Source organism: Oryctolagus cuniculus, chromosome 4 (assembly GCF_964237555.1).
Source record: "Oryctolagus cuniculus chromosome 4, mOryCun1.1, whole genome shotgun sequence".
Classification (NCBI taxonomy): Eukaryota; Metazoa; Chordata; class Mammalia; order Lagomorpha; family Leporidae; genus Oryctolagus; species Oryctolagus cuniculus.
The window spans coordinates 5,249,754-5,270,204 of record NC_091435.1 but is presented as its reverse complement, the minus strand read 5'-3'; positions in this window follow the sequence as shown (position 1 = coordinate 5,270,204).

Sequence of the window (20,451 nt, the reverse complement as noted above, 5' to 3'; positions counted from 1 at the left end):
GTGCGGTCTCTGTGTGCGGTCTCTGTGTGTGGTCTCTGTGTGTTGTCTCTGTGTGCGGTCTCTGTGTGTGGTCTCTGTGTGTGGTCTCTGTGTGCAGTCTCTGTGTGCGGTCTCTGTGTGCGGTCTCTGTGTGTGGTCTCTGTGTGTGGTCTCTGTGTGCGGCCTCTGTGTGTGGTCTCTGTGCAGTCTCTGTGTGCCATCTCTGTGTGTGGTCTCTGTGTAGTCTCTGTGTGCGGTCTCTGTGTATGGTCTCTGTGTGCGATCTCTGTGTATGGTCTCTGTGTGCGGTCTCTGTGTGTGGTCTCTGTGTGCGGTCTCTGTGTGTGGTCTCTGTGTGTTGTCTCTGTGTGACCTCCCCTAAGCCTGGTGGTCTCTCTTGGCTCCTGTGGTGGCTCAGGTCTTTCTGGCTGCAAAGCTGGTGCTCTCTCCTCGCCTTCCCACTGGGGACGCCTTCCCTTCCCTTCTACAACCCCACCTACAACCCCCTCCCCCCCACCTGGGGCCTCCCACCCTGCCAGCTCTCCTCGTCTTCCTCGCCCAGTCACACGCCAGTCCCACCAGTCTCGGCAGTGCAGGAAGCTCCCTGGGGCTCCAAGCCTGTCCGCCTCACAGCCTGGCACTCCCTGGCCCTTCCTGCTCGGCTCCGCCAGGGCCAGGTCAGCCTCAGGATCTCTTGGGTGAGGCGGTTGGCGAGGTTCAGTGCCGTGTTGGTTAGCTACCCCCTCCTCTGTGGCTCTGGCAGGAGCTGGCCCCAGGGAACGGGTGAAGGTTTGGGGGACACCAGTGAGGCCCAGGATACCATTGTGAGGCCCCAGTGATGTCACCTCTGAGGCCCAGTTATAGCAACAGAAAACAGACTAGGACAGGGGCCGTGCCCTACCCTAAAGTAATTATTTCTCTTTTTAGAATCTATTTTAAGGGAATATCCCAAAGTTTGGAAAAATACATGCACTAGGAATTTTCCTAGCAGAAAAAAATAAATTTGAAACCAAGCTAAAAGGACCAACCATGGGGAACAGCGGAGTGAAGAAGGAAGCTTCCAGCAAGGAAATGCTGTGTATCCCTAAAGTGGCGATGGGGAGGTCCATGAAGCACCAAAGGGGCAGATTTGAGTTTGAATTAAACCAACTTCAGAGAGAGAGACGGGGATGGGTGGGGGGGACGGCCAGGTGAGGACAGGACAGAATGGTGCCTGCTGCCGCGGGGAGAGGCTGCACCTGCATCTTGGCCTGGCATGCCCCAGCGCCAGGAGAGACCAGGCTCTCTTGTCTCCAGCCAGCCCAGCCCATGCTAGCCCCGGCACAACCGTGCTGTCCCCTTCACCGACCCAGACGCTTCCTGCCCCCCAGTGCAGGCTTAGCAAGGGGGCTGGAGTGCCCAGAGGGTTCCAGCCTCGGCTTGCCTTCAGCCCTGCGCACCTGCCTTCCAGAAGGGCACTTCCCCCGGCTCTTGCTCCACTTCCACAAGAGGTGCTGTTGTGTGCTCCCCAGCGCCGGCTGGGCTGGTGGCAGGTGACGGGGGAGTGGCCGTGGTCCCAGGGCCAGTGTTGATCTTAGCAGGAAAAATTAGACCTCAGGCTGCTCGAGGCTGGACAGCCGATTCAGCAGACGGGAGTTGATGCAAGGAAATGGGTTTATCCAAGAAGACAGCAACCCCGGGGAAGTAGACGTCTCAGTCTCCGAGCTGCTTCTCCTGCCCCGCCGGCCAGCAAGAGCACTTTTCAAGGCTGAATGGGGGTTGAGGGAATTTAGGGAAAGCAGTGGGCTCAGTTGGTTGTCGAGCAGATTTCCAAGGTTGGCTTGAACTCGGGGGTTGAGCAGGGGCTCCTTTGACACAAGGTTTCGCTGTTCACAGCAGGAGTTGCAGCTCCTGTTCAGGTCTTGTAATTCCAGTCTCTTGCCTGTGGGCAGTCCCTGGAATTCTTTTTTTTTTTTTTAAAGAATTATTTATTTATGTGAAAGATAGTTACAGAGAGGCAGAGGCAGAGAGGGAGAGAGGTCTTTCATCTGCTGGTTCGCTCCCCAGATGGCCACACTGGGACACAAACTGGTGCCCATAAGGGATGCCAGTGCCGCAGGTGCACACTTAGCCTACTATGCCACAGCACACCCCCCCTTTTATAAAGCCACTAATGCCATCCTGGGCCTCACCTCTTTGGCTTCATTCGATCCTAACTCCTGGCCAGAGCCCCACCTTGAAATACCATCAGCATAGCTGGCGCTGTGGCTCACTAGGCTAATCCTCCGCCTGTGGCGCCGGCACACCAGGTTCTAGTCCCGGTTGGGGCGCCAGATTCTGTCCTGGTTGCTCCTCTTCCAGTCCAGCTCTCTGCTGTGGCCCGGGAGGGCAGTGGAGGAGGCCCAAGTGCTTGGGGCCCTGCACCCCATGGGAGACCAGGAGAAGCACCTGGCTCCTGGCTTCGGATTGGCGCAGCACCAGCCTTAGCGGCCATTTGGGGGGGTGAACCAATGGAAAGAAGACCTTTCTCTCTGTCTCTCTCTCCCACTGTCTAACTCTGCCTGTCAAAAAAATACCATCAGCATAGACTTTGGGGATTCAGTTTCCAGCGGGAACTCTTGGGAGGTGGGTGAGACGCACACTCAGTCATAGCCACCCTTGTCCAAGGACAAATTGTTCCCCACCCCAATCCATCTGTTGAAGCCCCAGCCCCTCAGTGTGAGGGAGTTGGAGATGGGGTGCTGGGAGGTGATTAGAGTTCAGTGAGGTCCAAAGGGTGGGACTCTAACCCACGGGGCAATGGACATCCTAACGAGGAGGGGACACAGCCCTGTGCTCTGCCTCTCCTCCTTGCCTTGTGCAGACAGCAAGAAGGTGGTCGTGTGCAAGCCGGGAGGAGCGCCCTCTCTTGGGCCTGAGTGTGCCAGCACCTTCGTCTTGATCCTGAACTTCCAGCCTCCAGAGAACACTGATGTCTGTTTCCTGAGCCCTGAGCTGGTGCTGTTCTGAACACAGCTGGCCCTTGCCTGCATGGGAAGCCGCCTGCTGTTCTCAACCAGCTGTTGACAGAGACTTCTCTGAGCCTAACTCTTCTAAATTGGCTTTTGTGTCATCTGTAAACCTAAGAGATCTAAATACTCCCTCCTTTAGATAATTTATGAAGATCTACGTCAAATCCTAGCACTGATATCCAGGAGTGCAAAGCCATGAATTTTGTATAGTTAAGCCTATTGATAACACAGTGGTTTCCCCAATTCTGAAACTTCTGAATCTTTTTTTCTTGTATCATCCCCTCCATATGCTAGGAAACAAATATATTAAAAATGGTAAAAACAAAAACCAAAAATAAAATAAAATAAAAAACAAACACCAAACCCCCAAAATAAACAAATCCATGAAGGTATAGTGATTCATACCTAAACCCCATAAATATTTTAACATAGACATTTTCCCTAAGTATATTTATTTGTATCTGAATACACTGGGTGTTATTTTAATACTTGCTGCTTCGAAATGATTTGTACTGTTCTAAAAATAGAGAGGAAAACCTCAATGAGGCATTTTTGTGTCATCTGAGTCAGCAGACACCGTGAGTCAAAGTTTGATGAAGATTAAAAAGGAGTTACTGAGGAGAGAATTGCCATAGTTGGATGACTTGACTTCTAAGATAAACACCGGGACACGGCCCCTCTGGGACAACAGAGCACCAAATTGCTTAGAAAGGATGCTTTGTGATCTTTGATAGAAAAGTCAAAGTCCATCCACAGCAGTAATAATCTGGGGCTGCCATTGTGGTGCAGCAGGTGAAGCACCGGCATCCCACATGGGCTCCAGGTCCTAACCCGGCTGTTCCACTTCCGATCCAGCTCCCTGCCAAAGGCCTGGGAAAACAGCAGGAGATGGTCCAAGTGTTTGGGCCCCTGCACCCTCGTGGGAGACCCAGATGAAGCTCCTGGCTCCCGCCTGATTGTTGCAGCCATTTAGGGTGAGAACGAGTGGTGGGCAGATCTCTCTCTCTCTCTCTCTCTCTCTCTCTCCTTTCTCAGGACATAAAGAATAAATTACTCTTCTTTGAAGCTGACTGTGGCTTGTGATTCTGTCCTTGTGGACTTGCCCTGTGCTCATCTGAAACACAGGGACATCTGTCATCTCAGGTCTGTCTGCTGTAAACCTGGTTCCATCGTGCCAACGTACAGATCAGGACTTTGAGGGGTATCAGTGAAATCCATTTCTGAATATGCAAAATTGCCCCTTAGAGTTAAAATTGGTTCACAAACTCAGTCACCTCCCCACCCTATGTCCTAAGTAGACACGTGACCTAGAAGTAGCAAAAGTGATGAAGGAGAGGGTTTGCGTTTGCGTCTCCCCAGCCTGGGTGATTCCAGGAAGCAGGAGCAAAGGGAATGAGGAGACAGGAGAGAGGAAAAGGCAGGAAGAAGGTAGGTGTGGTGTCAGTATAATATCCCAAACCAGTCGGGGTTTCCGCTGTGTGCCTTGAGGCCCAGCCCCTGCCAGGAATTACTCACGTGCTCCCATTCCCATCCACCAGGGGCTTGAACCTCCTGCTCAGCCAGGGAGAAGATCTTGGAGCAAAAAGGGGAAAGCCAACAGGTGGCTGCCCGAGTGGGATGCACAGGGTGTGAGGTGAGTTTGAGCTCCCTGGACACGGGGCTCAACGGGGAGGGAGCTCCTCCTCCCTTCTCCGTTTCCTATTTGACACCATCGTCAAACAGGCAAATGCCAGGGGCAGAGGAGAAGCACAGACGTTGAGAACCCCCGGACGCCAATGCTCCCACTTCCGGCACCAAGCGCTGACTGCTCCTACTTTCGGCTTTACCAGCAAATCACTGAGAAACGGCACAGGGCCAGCAGCTGCTTTTGGATTTTGATAAGGAAACGATTTAATGAGGACCCCTAGAGAGCTGAATGAGCATTCTTTCATTGTCACTGACGGGCGAGTGGCTGTTCTCTCACAGACCCACGGGAAGAACTAGGCCTGGAACTAATGTGTGCAGTGCGCTTTTAGCCCACTAAGCTCTTCCGGGAAAACACCTCTGGGTGTAGCAGTGACTTGCAAAATGCAAACTTTAGACTTCTCCCGGCAAATTCACAGCTCTAAGCATCAAAGACATGGTAAAGTGTGGTGAGAGCATTGGCCACCATTGCTCATGTTGTAGGACAGTGCCAACATACTCTTGATTTTTTTATTTCGTGATTGAGACAAAAATAATTAAAAGCATATGAGTGTGATATTACATAAAATAAAGTTAAGATTTATGTTTTCTTAAAAGCATAAAATACAAGGCCGGCATTGTGATCCAGTGGGTTGCAGCACTTGCAACACTGGCAGCCCATTTCAGAGTGCTGGTTGGAGTCCCCTCTGCTCTGCTTCTGATCCAGCTCCCTGCTAATGTGCCTAGGGAGGCAGCAGCAGATGGCTCAGGTATAAGCGCTTGCCGCTATGTGGGAGACCCGGATGGTGTTCCTGGCTCCTGGCCCCACTCTTGCTGCTGTGGCCATTTAGAGAATGAACCAGCAGATGTAAGATTCTCTCTCTCTCTCCCCTCCTCCCTTTCCCCTCCCTCTTCTTTTTTCTCTGTCTCTCCCTCTGTCTCTGTCACTCTGCCTTTCAAATAAATAAATATACAAATAAATCCTTTAAAATATAGAACAGAGTACTAAGGTGAGAGGCCAACTACTGTAGCGTGAACCGCACACACATCTGAACGAATGCTTTATAAAGCAGACTTGTAGCGTCACCACCAGGTGGCAAGGCGGTGAGTGTGGTTATGAGATTCAGTGTTTACTTTGGGAGGGAGAACTGGGAAACTCTGGGACTGGTTCATGTTGCAGTAAGTTCTGCGGGAGAAAGACTTTCAAGAACTGTATGCATCTAGCAAGAGCAAGCAGTAAGAGATGGGCTTGGGGGTGGCTGCCCCGGAGCCCCAGTGACGGGTTAGAGATGAGATCGTGGCAACACGTGACTGGGTTTTCCAGGGAAAACTTAGCAGACTCGCTAACAGAACACAGACTCTTTCTTTTTTTCCCCAAAGAAAGCTTTTATTTAATGAATACAAATTTCCTAAGTACTACTTTAGGAATAAAATGATTCTTCCCATAATAGCTGCCCTCCCACCCACACTTCCACCCATCCTGTTCCCTCTCCCCTTCCCAGTCCCATTCTCCATTAAGATCCACTTTCAATTAACTTTATACACAGAAGACCAACTCTATACTAAGAGTTTAGCAATTTGCACACACACACACACACATCTATTTGAGAACAAGTTTTACAGATAATTATCATAATAGAACTCATTGAGGACAGAGGTCCTGCATGGGGAGCAAGTGCACAGTGACTCCTGGTGTTGATTTAACAATTAATACTATTAAGTATGAGGTCAGTGATCACCCAAGGCTCTTGTCATGACCTGCCAAGGCTATGGAAGCCTTTTGAATCCACAGACTCCATCAGAATTTAGACAAGGCCACAAGCAAAGTGGAAGTTCTCTCCTCCCTTCAGAGAAAAGTCCGTATGTATCTCCTTTGATGGCCCCTTCTTTCCACTGGGATCTCACTCACAGAGATCCTGCCTGTAGCTCATTTTGCCACAGTGTCTTGGCTTTCCATGCCTGAAATGCTTTCCTGGGCTTTTCAGCCAGACCAGGAAGGCTTAAGGGCTGATTCTGAGGTCAGAGTGAAGCACAGACTCTTAACCACGATGAGTGAATGAATGAGGAGTAACAATGTGAGGAACGAATTAGCCCAGGGAAGGCTGGGGAAACACGTGGAGGTGGTGCAGTGGAGGCACCAGGGGAAAGAGCAAGGGAGAGGAAGAACAATGCCAGGCGCAGAGCATGGCCCTGGGGAAGGCCGGGCAGCGGGGGAGTGGTCAGTGAGGACCAGCTTGCCTGTGAGCAGGGCCGGCCGGAGAGGAGCAGGTGCGAAATACTGGGAAGGACCTGCCCTTCCTGGAGCTGGGTCCTGCATAATTAGGGCGTGCCCCGAGAACCTTCCCAGGGAGTGGCTTTGAATGGCCAGGTGCCCTTCCGAGCCCTTTGCCAGTAAGTTGTCTTCCATTCCACAGCCAGAGAACCGAGTTTTGCCTTCATGTTCTTGGTGGTGAAAGCCAGACCTTGGGCACTTGAGCAGGGTCTGTACGGAAATGAGTCCCTGCTCGGAGTCCCCTTAGTGCTCCTTTAGGGCAGCTAGTGACCCCCCAGGTCAGCTGCCTGTCTCTGACACAGCTCATTGTGACATTCAAGGGCGAGGGATGCACAGGGCACAGGAATCCCAGCAGACTTCCCCTCCCAAGGCCTCCCTGTCTCCACCAGCTGCTGGGGATATAATAACCCACTTCCTGCCAAAGGCCCATCAGGAACAAACTTATCATTCTGCATAGGTCAGGACTCATCAGGACGCCGAGCTCTCTCAGTCTGTTTCCAGGGTGACTCGTGCCTGGCGAGGGTCTCCACTCAGTTCCCAGGGCTCCACCTCCCACCCCTTCCTACCATCCAACACCTTCCTCTGGAATCCAGACTGCACTCCACGGCCCCTACACCTCCACTCTGCTCTCAGCAAGCGCCCTTCCTGTGTGCCTGACATCCACACTCTGCTGAGCACACAGTGCTCCTGGCATTCCTCAGTGGCGGGTGCTTCCTCTGTGGTCCCCACGCAGCACAGGACCGGACAGTGTGGCCGGTGCCCTTTCTGCTTCTCACAGCCTCTATCTCCTACTTCCTTCGCTCGTTCCTCAAAGACCCTGGTTTCTTGAGATGACTTCCGTTATCTATGTGTTGGTCTGGGTTCTCAGAGAAACAGAATCAATAGCAAATTCCTATCTATCTATCTATCTACACATCTATCGAATCTATCAATCATCTATCTATGTATTATCTATTTCTATACCTATGTATCTATCATCTATGCATCTATCATGGCTATCAGTCATCTATCCTCTATGTATTATCTCCCTATTTACCTTTTAGCTATAATCTATGTATCTCTCACATCTATCATCTACCTGTGTATCATCTATCTATCATTATGGGTCTATGTATCTGTCGTCTGTGTATGTGTCATACTCATCATCTATGCATCATCTTTCTATGTATTGTCTAATCCGTCGTCTACCTGCCTACCCTCTACCATCTACTCATCATCTATCAAGGATTTCCTTGAAGGAGTTGGCTCAGGAGGTTATGGAGGCTGAGAAGTTCAAGGTCTGCAGTCAGCAAGCTGGGGACCCAGCGGAGCTGATGGTGGAACTCCAGCCTGTGCCGGAAGTCCTGAACACTGGCCTCGCTCCCAAAGCTCATGCCTGTTTCAACTGAATGCAATCATTTGTACAGCTTGAGTATCCCTTAAATGGAATGCTTGGGACTGGAAGTGTTTCTAGTTTTGAAATTTTTAGATTTTGGAATACTTGTATATGCATACATTGGGATGGGAGCCAAGTGTAAGCATGAAATTCACTTATTTTGTATATATGTTAGACACATAGCCTGAAGGTAATGTTATGCAATATTCAGTATGCCTGCAATTTAAAGCATCTAATATTCATTTTATTTGATGGAGAGAAAGAGAGGGACTGGTGAAAGACCTTCCATTTGATGACCTATTGCTAATGTTCAACAACCAAGGTTGGGCCAGGCCAAAGCCAAGTGCCTGGAACTGAAGCTGGGTTTCCATGTGGGTGGCAGGGACTCAGGTCCTGGGGCCATCACCTGCTGCCTCCCACAGTGCACATTACCAGCAAGCTGAATCAGAACCAGAGTGGCTGGGGTTCAAACCAGGCCTTCCCGTCTTCCACTGCTTTCCCAAGCACACCAGCAGGGAGCTGGATCAGAAGTGGAGCAGGAACCAGAGCCCGTATGGGATGCTGGCCTCACTGGAAGTGGTTTAACCCTTTGCGCCACAACTTCTGCACCAACTACAAGCATCTTTATCCCAGAATCCTTTTGTTTCGTATCAATACTTATTCTAGTTCCTCCACTCAGCATCTTCACTTTACATAGGGAACACTGATTTATCAACCCTCCTTCTTTTCTACTAATTGTTACCCCCTGGTGTCTGCTCTTCTTTTAGTTCTTGTTTTAGAACTCATGGTCCTTAAATATAATCACCCCTTAGCAAACACCCTCAGCGCCTTTTCTCACGGGACTCTGCACAGCAAAACTCAGCGTTGGCAAAAGTAGAATTTCCAGCTATGTCACACCTGCTTGCAAGTGGCTGAATGTGGCTGGAAATAGTGGCCAGCAGTGCTGTTTCCACCTGGAATTCATGACACAACCTCAAGTAGTCCGCAGCCCTGCCCAGCTGTTCCCTAGTCAGTTCTTGCTCTTACACCCGTAGACACTACTATCTACTTTGTTTTCTCTCCTGAAAACCCTCATTTCTCTGTAACAAGCACACACACCACTCCATTGGCTTTCTGCAGTTAGAATTTGGGTTCATGCTTACAGGAGTCAGGACAGCTTCTCCCATGTGTCTCTCATTCCGGTTCCAGCTGGTTGCAAGCGGCATCTTCACACAGCAACAGAAAAGACAAAGGACTGGGTCCAACTGGCCAGGCCAGTTGAATTCTCAGTTCATACTCACTCACACTCCACTGGCCAAACCCCACACCCAGGGGCCAGGAAAGTGCACTCCTGCGATGGAGATGGTGGGGGAAGGGACAGACCATTTGCTGAATGACAGTCGCTCCTGACTAATGCCCTTGCTTTATTTCACCCAGCGATCAATAAAGAACGACTTCGTCTTCACCGCCCAATCTACCTGCTCCGCAGCACCTGTCTCAATGCTCTGCCTCCTCTCTTGTGAAAACGGCACGCTGTGTGTAAGCCCAGCTCTTCCTACTAGGTTTTTCTCCATCTCTGGCCATTCAAGATGGCTTCCTGTATCTTCATTTTTGCCTTCTCTCCTGCCATTCCTATTAGCAAGCATCCTGTCCCGTCTCCCATGTTAAAACACAGTGCTGTCATTTCTTATCTAACTCACTTGCCAACTTGACTTGCTGTTCTTTGCAGCAAAATAGCCTCCAAGGATTTGCCTCAAACCACTCTCTTTTTCCACTCTTTCACTTCCCATGCTCTCTTCCTCCCATTCAGTCAGGCTTTTGTCTCCGCGCTGAAGTCATTCTTGTTAAGGTAGGTCACCAGCCACCTCCGTCTCGCCAAATGCAATGGACAGGTTGCAGTCCTCACCTGCTGGCCCCATCAGTAGCAGGTGCTGCAGTTGGTCACGTCCTTCTGCACATCCCCTGTTTGGTCTCATGAACCTCCATTCTCCCCTCCTACTTCACTAACTTCCCTTTTTTTCTTTTTCTTTCTTTTTCTTTTTTTGACAGGCAGAGTTAGACAGTGAGAGATAGAGAGACAGTGAGAAAGGTCTTCCTTCCGTTGGTTCACCCCCTAAATGGCTGCTACGGCTGGGCTGCTGCTCAGATCCAAAGCCAGGAGCCAGGTGCTTCCTCCTGGTCTCCCATGGGGTGCAGGGCCCAAGCACCTGGGCCATCCTCCACTGCTCTCCCGGGCCACAGCAGAGAGCTGGACTGGAAGAGGAGCAACAAGGACAGAACTGGCGCCCCGACCGGGACTAGAACCCAGGGTGCTGGTGCTGCAGGCGGAGGATTAGCCTAGTGAGCCACGGTGCCAGTCCACTAACTTCTCCTTATTAATGCTTTTTTATTGACCTTTTAAAAAAATTCAGAAGCAGAAAGTGAGAGAGCGCGAGAGCGAGAGCAAGAGCGAGAGTGAGCGAGCGAGCGAGCGAGATCTTCCATCCATTGGCTCACTCTCCAGATGGCTGCAGCAGCCAACACTTGTCCAGACTGAAGCCAGGAACTAGCAGCTTCTTCCATGTCTTCCACATGGGTGACAGGTGCCCGAACGCTGGGGCCATCTTCTATTGTTTTCCCAAGCCATTAGCAGGGAGCTGGATCAGAAGTGGAGCAGCCGGGACAGGAACCGGTGCCCGTATGGGATGCTGGTGCCACAGGCAGTGGCTTTACCTGCTGCGCCACAGCACCAGCCCCACTGAGTGCTGCTTTAAGGCATTAAGTGTGCAGTAACATGTCACAGCACCAACTGAAAACCAACATGATTGTAGGAAAAGTGCAATGAAAAATATTCATTTCAGTGAAAAAAATTTTGAAAGTGACACATAGTTTCCCATAATATGCCTTTCTACCATCTCTGAAGACTCCGGCATGCGTGGTTTAAAACATTGCTTGTACCAGAATGAACCGATCTTTCACTGCCGCTTTTCACGGACTTTTTGAAGTGCACCTCCATCATTATTAACCCATTAGAGCACCTGCAATGTTTCTCCCTGCTAATTCTACTCCATAAAATAATTAGGGCAGTGTTTTAAAGGATAAGTCAGATCAGGCCATTCTTCTCTCAGAAGCCTCCAACACTCCCTGAGCCATTTAAATAAAATCCCAGGGTTTTGGTCATGGTCCGCAGGTCTCTGCATTACTTGCTATGATGTTGAATTCTTCCGGTCCCTTCCAGGCCAAAACCAGGAGCCTGGAACTCCACTGGGGTCTCCCATGTGGTACGGAGACCCAAGTACTTGGGCCATCATCTGTGGCTTTCCCAGGCACATCAGCAGGAAGCTGGACTGGATGTGGAGCAGCAGGGGTGAGAACTGGCACTCCCATATGGGATGCTGATGAAGCAGTCAGCGGCTCCACAACACGGGCCCTGAGAATTTTTTTTTTTTAAAAAGATTCATTTATTTATTTGGAAGGCAGAGTAACACACACAAATGCACACACATGCAAATGCACAAACACAGATCTTCCTTCAGCTGGTTCACTCCCCAAATGGTCACCATGGCCGGGGCTGGACCAGGCCAAAGCCAGGAGCCAGGAATTCCATCGGGGTCTCCCACGTGGGTGCAGGGACCCAAGTACTTGGGTGGCCTTCTGCTGATTCCTTGGCTGCATTAGCAGGGAGCTGGATCTGAGGCAGAGCAGCAGGGATGAGAACTGGAGCTCCCGTATGCGATGTGGCGGGGGAAGCAGTCAATGGCTTAACCTGCTTCCCGGAAGCACCAGCCCCGAGCATTTGTCTTTGGCTCAGTAACTCCATGTCCTGTGTGCCTCACGTGCTTGGGGAGGGAATGGGGAGAGCCACTCTCAGTTTTCTACATGATTAACTCGTTCTCAGACAGAACAGCACAGCAGTGGCTCACCTGGAGAGGGTCCCCGTGCAGCTGAGAGAGGCCGTGCTCCTGGAGGGGCTCCAGGCACAGCTATGAGGCCCTGGTGGTGTGTGTGTGGGGGGGGTCTGTGGCCACAGAGCCCAGCCCCCCACCCCGTATGGAAGCTTTTTTTTCCCTATGCACACTATTGGTTTGGTTCACAGCATAATCGGTTGGGATGTGGTTTTGTATCATGATAAGTTTAAATGGAAATAAGTCCCCCCCCCCCTTTATCAGATTCTTCTCCTAACTTTTACACAGGACAACCTGAGCCCAGGGCAGGTCACCTGGGGTGTGTGTGAGGGGAGTAATTGTTGCAGCTGATGTTGCAGCCCAGAGCAGGAGTGTAGCTCCTGGGCATTGTGGGCAGGGAGACTGAGTCTGTGGTACCTCTCTTGGGTTTTGCAAGGTGAAGGCTGCCTCCACTGGCCACTGCCCTCCCCAGCATGAAGCCAGGGTACAGAGAGGCCCAGCATTGCTGCCCAGGGCTGCCAGTGCTTCTTTGTGAGTTTCTATTTAGGATGAAAGATGGTGCCAGGCTCTGGTTAGGCAGCTGCTGATGTCCTATGTCGTGACCCTGCCCTTGTCCCCTCCTTCCCCCCATGAGCAGGGCCATAAATGGCTGTGGCCACAGGCACTTCCTCCTGTTGTGGGTTCTTCTCCCTCATCTGCCAAGGTCAGAGCCTCAGGGGTGCCTGGGGTAGGCTGCGGGGCCTCAGGAACTCAGCACTGTTTTTACCTGTGTTGTCCTGTAGGTGGCTGTGGCCGTGGCCGAGGGTCAGGTTGGTGCCCAGCTGCCTGGTCGTGCCACCCGCAGAGTGGGAGTCACTGTCTGGATGCGGAAGCAGGTCCTTGACGCAGTCCCTGAGGATCGCTTCCTGCCTCGGTTTCCCCATCTGAGCCCTCTCAGAGCCAAGAGGAGAAGGGGAGACCCAGGAGCCTGGGGGGCTGCTGCAGCCGCCTCTGCCTTCCTGGGTTTTCAGACGGCAGGAGGACGGTGCATGTGAGAGGGAGGGACCCCACCCTGGGCCAGCTTCTCCTCTCTGGGTCCCCATGTCCGGTCTGATGCCGGGGAAGAGCACAGGAATGTATGTGAAGCCGATGATTTCCAAAAATGCCCCAGGAAGCCTCGGACGGGAGGGGACCTGAGACCCAGGTTTACACAGAAAAAGCAGGCATGCTCTGGGGCCCCATCATTTCTAACCCGGGCGGGGGTCCCAGGGAGACGACCCTGAGGGAGAGAAAGGGATGCTTGGAGCCAGGTTCTCGCTGCAGACCTCAAGACAGGGGAACCCGTGCAGTCTGTCCACGCCAGGCAAATGCGTGCACGTGCAAAAGCAGACAGTGCCTACGGGAGCCCCGGCGAGCTCAGTCAGTCCCAGGACCAGAGCCCCTGCAGAGGCATGCATGCCACATGTATGCAGTATCTGCGACCCTGCACGCATGTCGAAAGTGTGTGTCTGCGGTGTGACCACAGCACGCCAGGGGCCGCAGGAAGCTGGGGGGGGGGGTGTGAAGAGTGCCGTGCTGAGCGGGCAGCACTGAGATGGGCACTATAATGACATCATCATCATCATCATCATGACATCATAAAGGAGGTTCAAGGGCAGCCCTGGAGGGAGGAGGGGCTGCTTCTGTCTCAGGGGCTGCTGGGATCTGGGGGCCCAGCAGTCTCACTGTGCACTCAGCTGCTGGCACGCAGTTCAGACGACGAGAGATGGGAGCAGGGTCTCCTAGGTAACGAGGAAGCTGTGGGTGACCCCTGGGTCCTGCCCTCAGCCTCCCTGCCTTGCTCTCCGGCCGGGAGGCTGTGGCTGCTCACCCCGAGCCCAGGCTGCCACCTGAAGCCCAGCACAAGCGGCCCCCCAGCTCCTCGTGGGGACTGCCAAGTTGGGGGCATTTGGGACCCCACGCAGGGACACCGGTCTCCCCAGGCCTGCAGCGGCTTGCTCCACAGAGTCCAGCCCATCTCCAAGGAGTCCAGGTTTCCAGAAATCAGCTGCTTCCCACCCTCGTTTGGGGATTGACTAGAGTTGTTGGTCAGCATCGCAAGAGCCAGAAGGTCTTGTTCGCAATAGACCCAAAGCCTGGGGGACACGCAGTAGGGCTGGGAGGTGAGAGCGGCAGCAGAGGGTGCGCTGGACTCTAGACTGGCCCAGAGCCTAGGGTGCGCACAGAGGCAGAGCCTCGAGGTTCCTATCTTGTAGCAGGGCACGGGGAGAACGAGACGGTGAGTGTGGGAATACGGGTGAATATGTGTGTCGTGCAAGCCCTTGTGTGCATGTGAGCACGGGTGTGTGCATGTGAGCACGGGTATGTGCATGTGTGTACATATGAGCACATGTGTGTACATGTGAGTGCAGGTATGTACATATGAGTGTATACACAGTGTGTGCATGTGTGTGCATATGAGCAGAGGTGTGTGCATGGGAGTGCAGGTGTGTGCATATGAGTGTATACACAGTGTGTACATATGAGCACATGTGTGTATGTGAGTGCAGGTGTGTGCATATGAGTGTATACACAGTGTGTGCATGTGTGTGCATATGAGCAGAGGTGTGTGCACGGGAGTGCAGGTGTGTGCACACACATGCACACCACAGACTATTAACACACATAGTACACACACAAACACACACACATGTACACCACACAGAAGGTATAAACATATATGTCACGTATCCACACATATGCATCCACACACAAGGTATATACATACACACAACATACACACATGCACACCACACATGGCGTTTTCTCTGCAAGGCGCCATCAGCATGATCCGCACAGCTAATGGTGAAGGGGTGGATGGAGGGGCCTCGCACTCCAGCAGGGAGGGGCAGGTGCTGGTGAAGCACCCCTGGCACCCCTGGCACCTGCCTGGCTGCACCTTCACCCAGAGCCCACCAGCCTGAGCGTCTTGCAGGGCCGCCTGCCCTGAGTCTCCTGATTCTTCCGAGCCTCGTGTCCCTCACATCCTCAAGGCTAAGCCGGTGGCTGTGGCCTGTCAGGAGACCCCAGCCCCAGAGCCAGAGGCATCTGCCTATCCTCCTGCATGCTGGGCCCCAGCCCTCAGTTTCGGATGCTCCTGGCACTCTGCCTGCAGGGTTCACTGCATCTCCCTTGGCCGTGGTGAGGTTAAAGGGGGCCCAGAGTGGACCCCCCTCCTGCAGGGTACCTCTGGGCTGGGGACGTGGACAGGGCCTCCAGGGCCAGGACATGTGGAGGGTCTGCCCTTGGGAAAGCCAGCCCCTACTCCTTGGGGGAATGACACGGCCTGGACTGTCCACCTTCCAAAGCTGGCCTGGACGTGGAGGGGTCTCTGTGCTCAGCTCTGTGTGTCTCAGCTGGGCTGGAGGAGGCTTTGCCCACTGTTGACCACGCTGTCCCCGGGGTCAGGTGGCTGGCTGGCCACAGGAGCAGCCCTGCAATCCTGCCCCTCTCTGCTGCACACCAGCTCCGTGGAGAGGAGTGCACCTGCTCTCCATCACATGCACTCATTTGGAGACTAGGAACAGAGGGAAAGGAAGGGCAGGGGTCAGGGTCAGGAGTTGCCGGTGGCACTGGGGGACCTCCAGCACATGGAGGAGGGGTGGAGGCTGTGGGAGGCCGGGGCAGAGGGGAGTGGCTCACTGGAGAAGAAGGAATCAGAGGCACGATGTGCACAGGCTCTGGGAACAGAAAGAAAAGCTGTCCACTGCTGCTGGGCAGCCGGCCTGAGCAGGACGATGGGTGAGGTGGTGGCTTTGGGGGACAGAAGAACAGAGGAAAGACCAGCCCACGCGTGCATGTGCCGACGTCCAGCAACCCTAGGAGTCCCGGGGAGGAAGCTGTGGCCAGAGAGGAGGAGATGCTGACAGAGAGAGGAAGCGCCCCAGGTCCGAGAGAGGACCCAGAGGAGAAGTCACTGTGTTCCCTGGGGTGAACACGTGGGGCCCCGTCAGTCGGCAGGAAAATAGCAAGGAAGTACTGCGGAGGGTGGGGAGGAAGAGAAGCAAAACTCAGAGGTGTCAGATGAACAGAGACTCAGATACAACACTACCCATCTCAACCTCCTGTCCACTGCTGCAAGGAAATACGACGTTGGTTACTTTATAAAGAAAAGAGGTTTGGGGCCAGCATTGCGATGCAGCAGGAAAAGCCGCAGCTGGAATGCCAGTGCAGAGGCGTCCCATGTTGGCTGCTGGTTCAAGACCTGCCTGCTCTGCTTCTGATCCAGCTCCCTGCTAATGCTCCTGAGAAGGCACTGGAGGACGGCCAGGTGCTTGGACTCTGGCCACCTGTGCCTGGACAAGCCTCAGCTGCTGCGGCCATTTGGGGAGTGAACTGGTGCATGGAAGATCTTTCTCTCTCCTCTCTCTTTCTCTCCCCCCCATCTTTCAAATAAATAAATAAATCTTAGAAAGGAATAAAAGAGCTTTTTTAGCTTGCAGTTCTGGTGAGGGCATCCTGGGAGACATATGTCACTGGTCACAGTGTGCGAGGAGAAGTCACACTTCCTGTCTGGATAGGAAGCCAGAGAGATGCCAGAGAGATGCAGGTGCAACATTTTCTACAGCAGCCTGCTCTTGCAAGAACCAACCAGGGTCCTGGGGAAGCTTCCATGGGTGATGCCTCCACAGACCTAACCATTGCCCGCTGGACCCCACCTCCTGAGGGTTTTGCCCCAAGCCCAGCCACATGGGGGGAGCTGAGCTCCCAGCATATGAGCTGTGGAGGTCACACTCACACCACACCCAGACCACAGTGCTAACCTGCACTATCTGAGACAGATGGGCAGATGGGTACATTCAAGACATCCAAGGGTGGGAGGTGCAAAGCTGAGCAAGGAAAAAGTCAGTAAGTGTAGGATCGGTCAATTTAATGAAGAGTGGGAAAAATGTCAACAACCTGCTATAAACCTCTGGGAGGCGGGCAAGTGAGCACCGCTGTTTCCTGGCATCTGGGGAAGGATGGACACTGGCCGGGGCACTGTGACAGCAAGTATTCAGGTTTCTGTGATCCCTTGAGTCTCCTTGAGCATATAAACTAGAGTTGTGAGTCGGAAGGAAAGCGAAGCCATGGAACAGATTTTAAAAATAGATTTGGGGGGTGGAGGCTGGTGCTGTGGTGCAGCTGGTTAATGCCCTGGCCTGAAGTGCCAGCATCCCATGTGGGCACCAGTTCGAGTCCCGGCTGCTCTTCTTCCGATCCAGCTCTCTGCTGAGGCCCGGGAAAGCAGTGGAAGATGGCCCAAGTCCTTAGGCCCCTGCGTGGGTTACCCAGAAGAAGCTCCTGGCTCCTGGCTTCGGATCAGTGCAGCTCTGGCCATTGCGGCCAGTTGGGGAGTGAACCAGTGGATGGAAGACCTCTCTCTCCATCTCTACCTCTCTCTGTAACTCTGCCTTTCAAATAAATAAAATAAATCTTTTAAAAAATAGATATGGGGAAACAGAATGGACAAGAACTGAGAGTGAGAGTCACACCACGGATGCTGGGAGGGCGTTGGGATCTGCATACTAACCGATTACATTCACTCTCCTCAGATCTGCAAATTCTTGTGTGGAGATCAAAAAATAGACAAAGCCAGCTCCTCTCAAAATTTCTCTGTCAGGGGAATGTCTTCCTCATAGTCTTTATTCCGGGGCAAAACAAAGGTGAGGGCAGAGGAGACCCTCACCCTGTGCTGCCCACTGATGTCTTCACAGAAAGGGGCGTCAGGAGGGTCCCTGGACGAATGCCGCAGGAGATGCGTTGATTCTGCGCACAACACTTGACATCACGCATCATTCTTCCACTAGACACACTGCTGGCTGAGGTTTTGCAGACTCCATGGACTACGCGTGGTGGCTCACGTCGTAGAGACACACCAGATGTGCTGCTGTGTTCCTGATGAAATCACAGCACAGATCACGGTATAATAAAGCAGAAACAGCAATTACTGCAGTTGAACCTGAATCAGATTAAGCCTTTAGAGCTGTCCACCGGCTTACAGGAAAAGCAGGGCACTGAGGGATATGTTAACGATGTCACAGGGATGCATTCGGCTAAACCCAGGCTGGAGAAAGCAAACTGCAAGATTAAACAAAGTGGGTGGTACCTACAGACGCAGAGATTCAGGAGGCCAGCCTGTGTGGTTTGAACGTTGGGGAAGACCATGGCCAAGGGTGCAGGCAGGACTCAGGGGACTGTGTGAAGTGAGTCCAACACACAGCAAACTAAAACTGAAAACTAAACTCACGTTGGCTCTGCAGCCCTCAAGAGGCAGGTCTGGACTTGACTGTATCTAACTACATTGCCAGCAAACCCAGAAAGATCGATGCTGAACAGAGAATGCCGATGGGATCCAGAATCTTATTAAATAACTGAAATGGCCAGAATGCAATCTAATTTTTAATTGTTTTTGTGTTTCTAACTAAATGCAGACAGTTTTATACCAGCTGTGGTGTTGTGCATACTGTGCGGACCATTTTAAAGAAACTTTTAAAATTTCCATTAGATTTAACAACTGTATTACTTGCTTTCACAATTTAAAGGTGCTTTAAACAAATCTAATTCTCTTGTAGGTTTTGAGCTAGGTTGCTCAAAACTCCTCTCCCCTTTGAATGTCATACTGCAATCTCTAAGGCAGAAAGCTACGTATACCCTACGGGAAAGCACCTTGGATTAGAACCTATTCTGTAAAAACTTTTTTCAAGTAAAAATGTTATGAAAAAATTAACAGACATAAAATTATATGTATTTATGAAATACTATGTGGTATCTTGATACATGTATACATTGTGTAATTTCCAATTGTATTAAAGAAATCTATTTCTTCAAACACTTAACATTTATTTGTGGTAAAAAATCCAAAATCCTATATTCTACTTTTTAAAGAGAGGAATTTATGGTGCATTAGCATGATCTGCAGTCACCCTACCAAGCAATACAATCCCAGAATCCCTTACTCCTCTCCAGCTATAACTTAGTGCCCATTTCCAGCCTTTCTCCAGCCCCCCGTCTCTCCCCAGCCCTTGGTAACTAACACTGTACATTTGACCTTTATGAGATCAATTTTTTTCATGCTCCACATATGATATGAGGTCATGCGATACTTGTCTTTCTGTGACTGGCTTATTTCCCTTAACACAATGACCTCCAGTCTCATCCAAGTCAATGTTAATGACAGTCTCATCCTCTTTCTTATAGCTATGCTTTTTGCAGTATTCTGTTGTCCATGCATTTTGCATTTTCTTTGCCCATTCATCAGTGGATAGACACTCAAGGTCTTCCCATTTCCTGGTTAGAGTGGACAGTGCGCAATAAATACAGGAGTGAGATGTCTCTGTGACAGATTGACTTCCATTCCTTTGGATAAATGCCCAGGAGTGGGATTGTTGGATCACATGATAATTCAATTTTTTAGTTTTTTTTTTTTTTGAGGGGCATTCATGCTGTTTTCCCAAATTGCCATAAGGATATAATCTAGAAGAACTCAAACAACAACAAAGAAAATCTTTAGAACTTAAGAGACTGGATAAATAATAGATGCCAATTGTAAGGAGATCCACTGAAATGATCACACAGAGTGCTTTGATCTACTGTTACAAACAAGCTCCATGGAGTTGGGACAAACATTCTTGAAATTAATGCAAAGGTAAATGTTCTCAGTAGAGATGTATTAACTACAAAAAAGAACAAAATGAGTATGAAAAATTAAAGACACAAAAAGAGAAATGAAAAGTTCATTGCATGTGTTAAATAGGAGAATGGTGAAGACAGAGGAAAGAGTGAGAAAGTATTTAATCTGAATGACAGAGAGGGAAAGATCAATAAAAGAGGACAGAACCTGGAAACCATGGGGTGACACTAACAGGTCCAACATTTGTGTCATCAGAGTGTTAGAAATAGAGTAAAAAGTGGGCAGCAACATGTTTCTGAAGAAATAATGGCTGAAAACTTCCCCAGTTCGGTGAAAAATATTCCACATCCTATGTCCATCAGGGAAATTGATCTGCAATTCTCTTTCTCTGCTGCATCTTTTTCAGGTTTAGAAATTAAGGTGATGCTGGCTTCATAGTAAGAATTTGGGAGGATTCCCTCTCTTTCAATTGTTTTGAATAGCTTGAGAAGAATTGGAGTTAGTTCTTCTTTAAATGTCTGGTAGAATTCATCAGTGAATCCATCCGGTCCTGGGCTTTTCTTCATTGGGAGGGCCTTTATCACTGATTCAATTTTTATCTTGGTTATGGGTCTGTTTAGGTTTTCTATATCTTCATGGCTCAGTTTAGGTAGGTTGTGTGTGTCCAGGAATCTATCCAT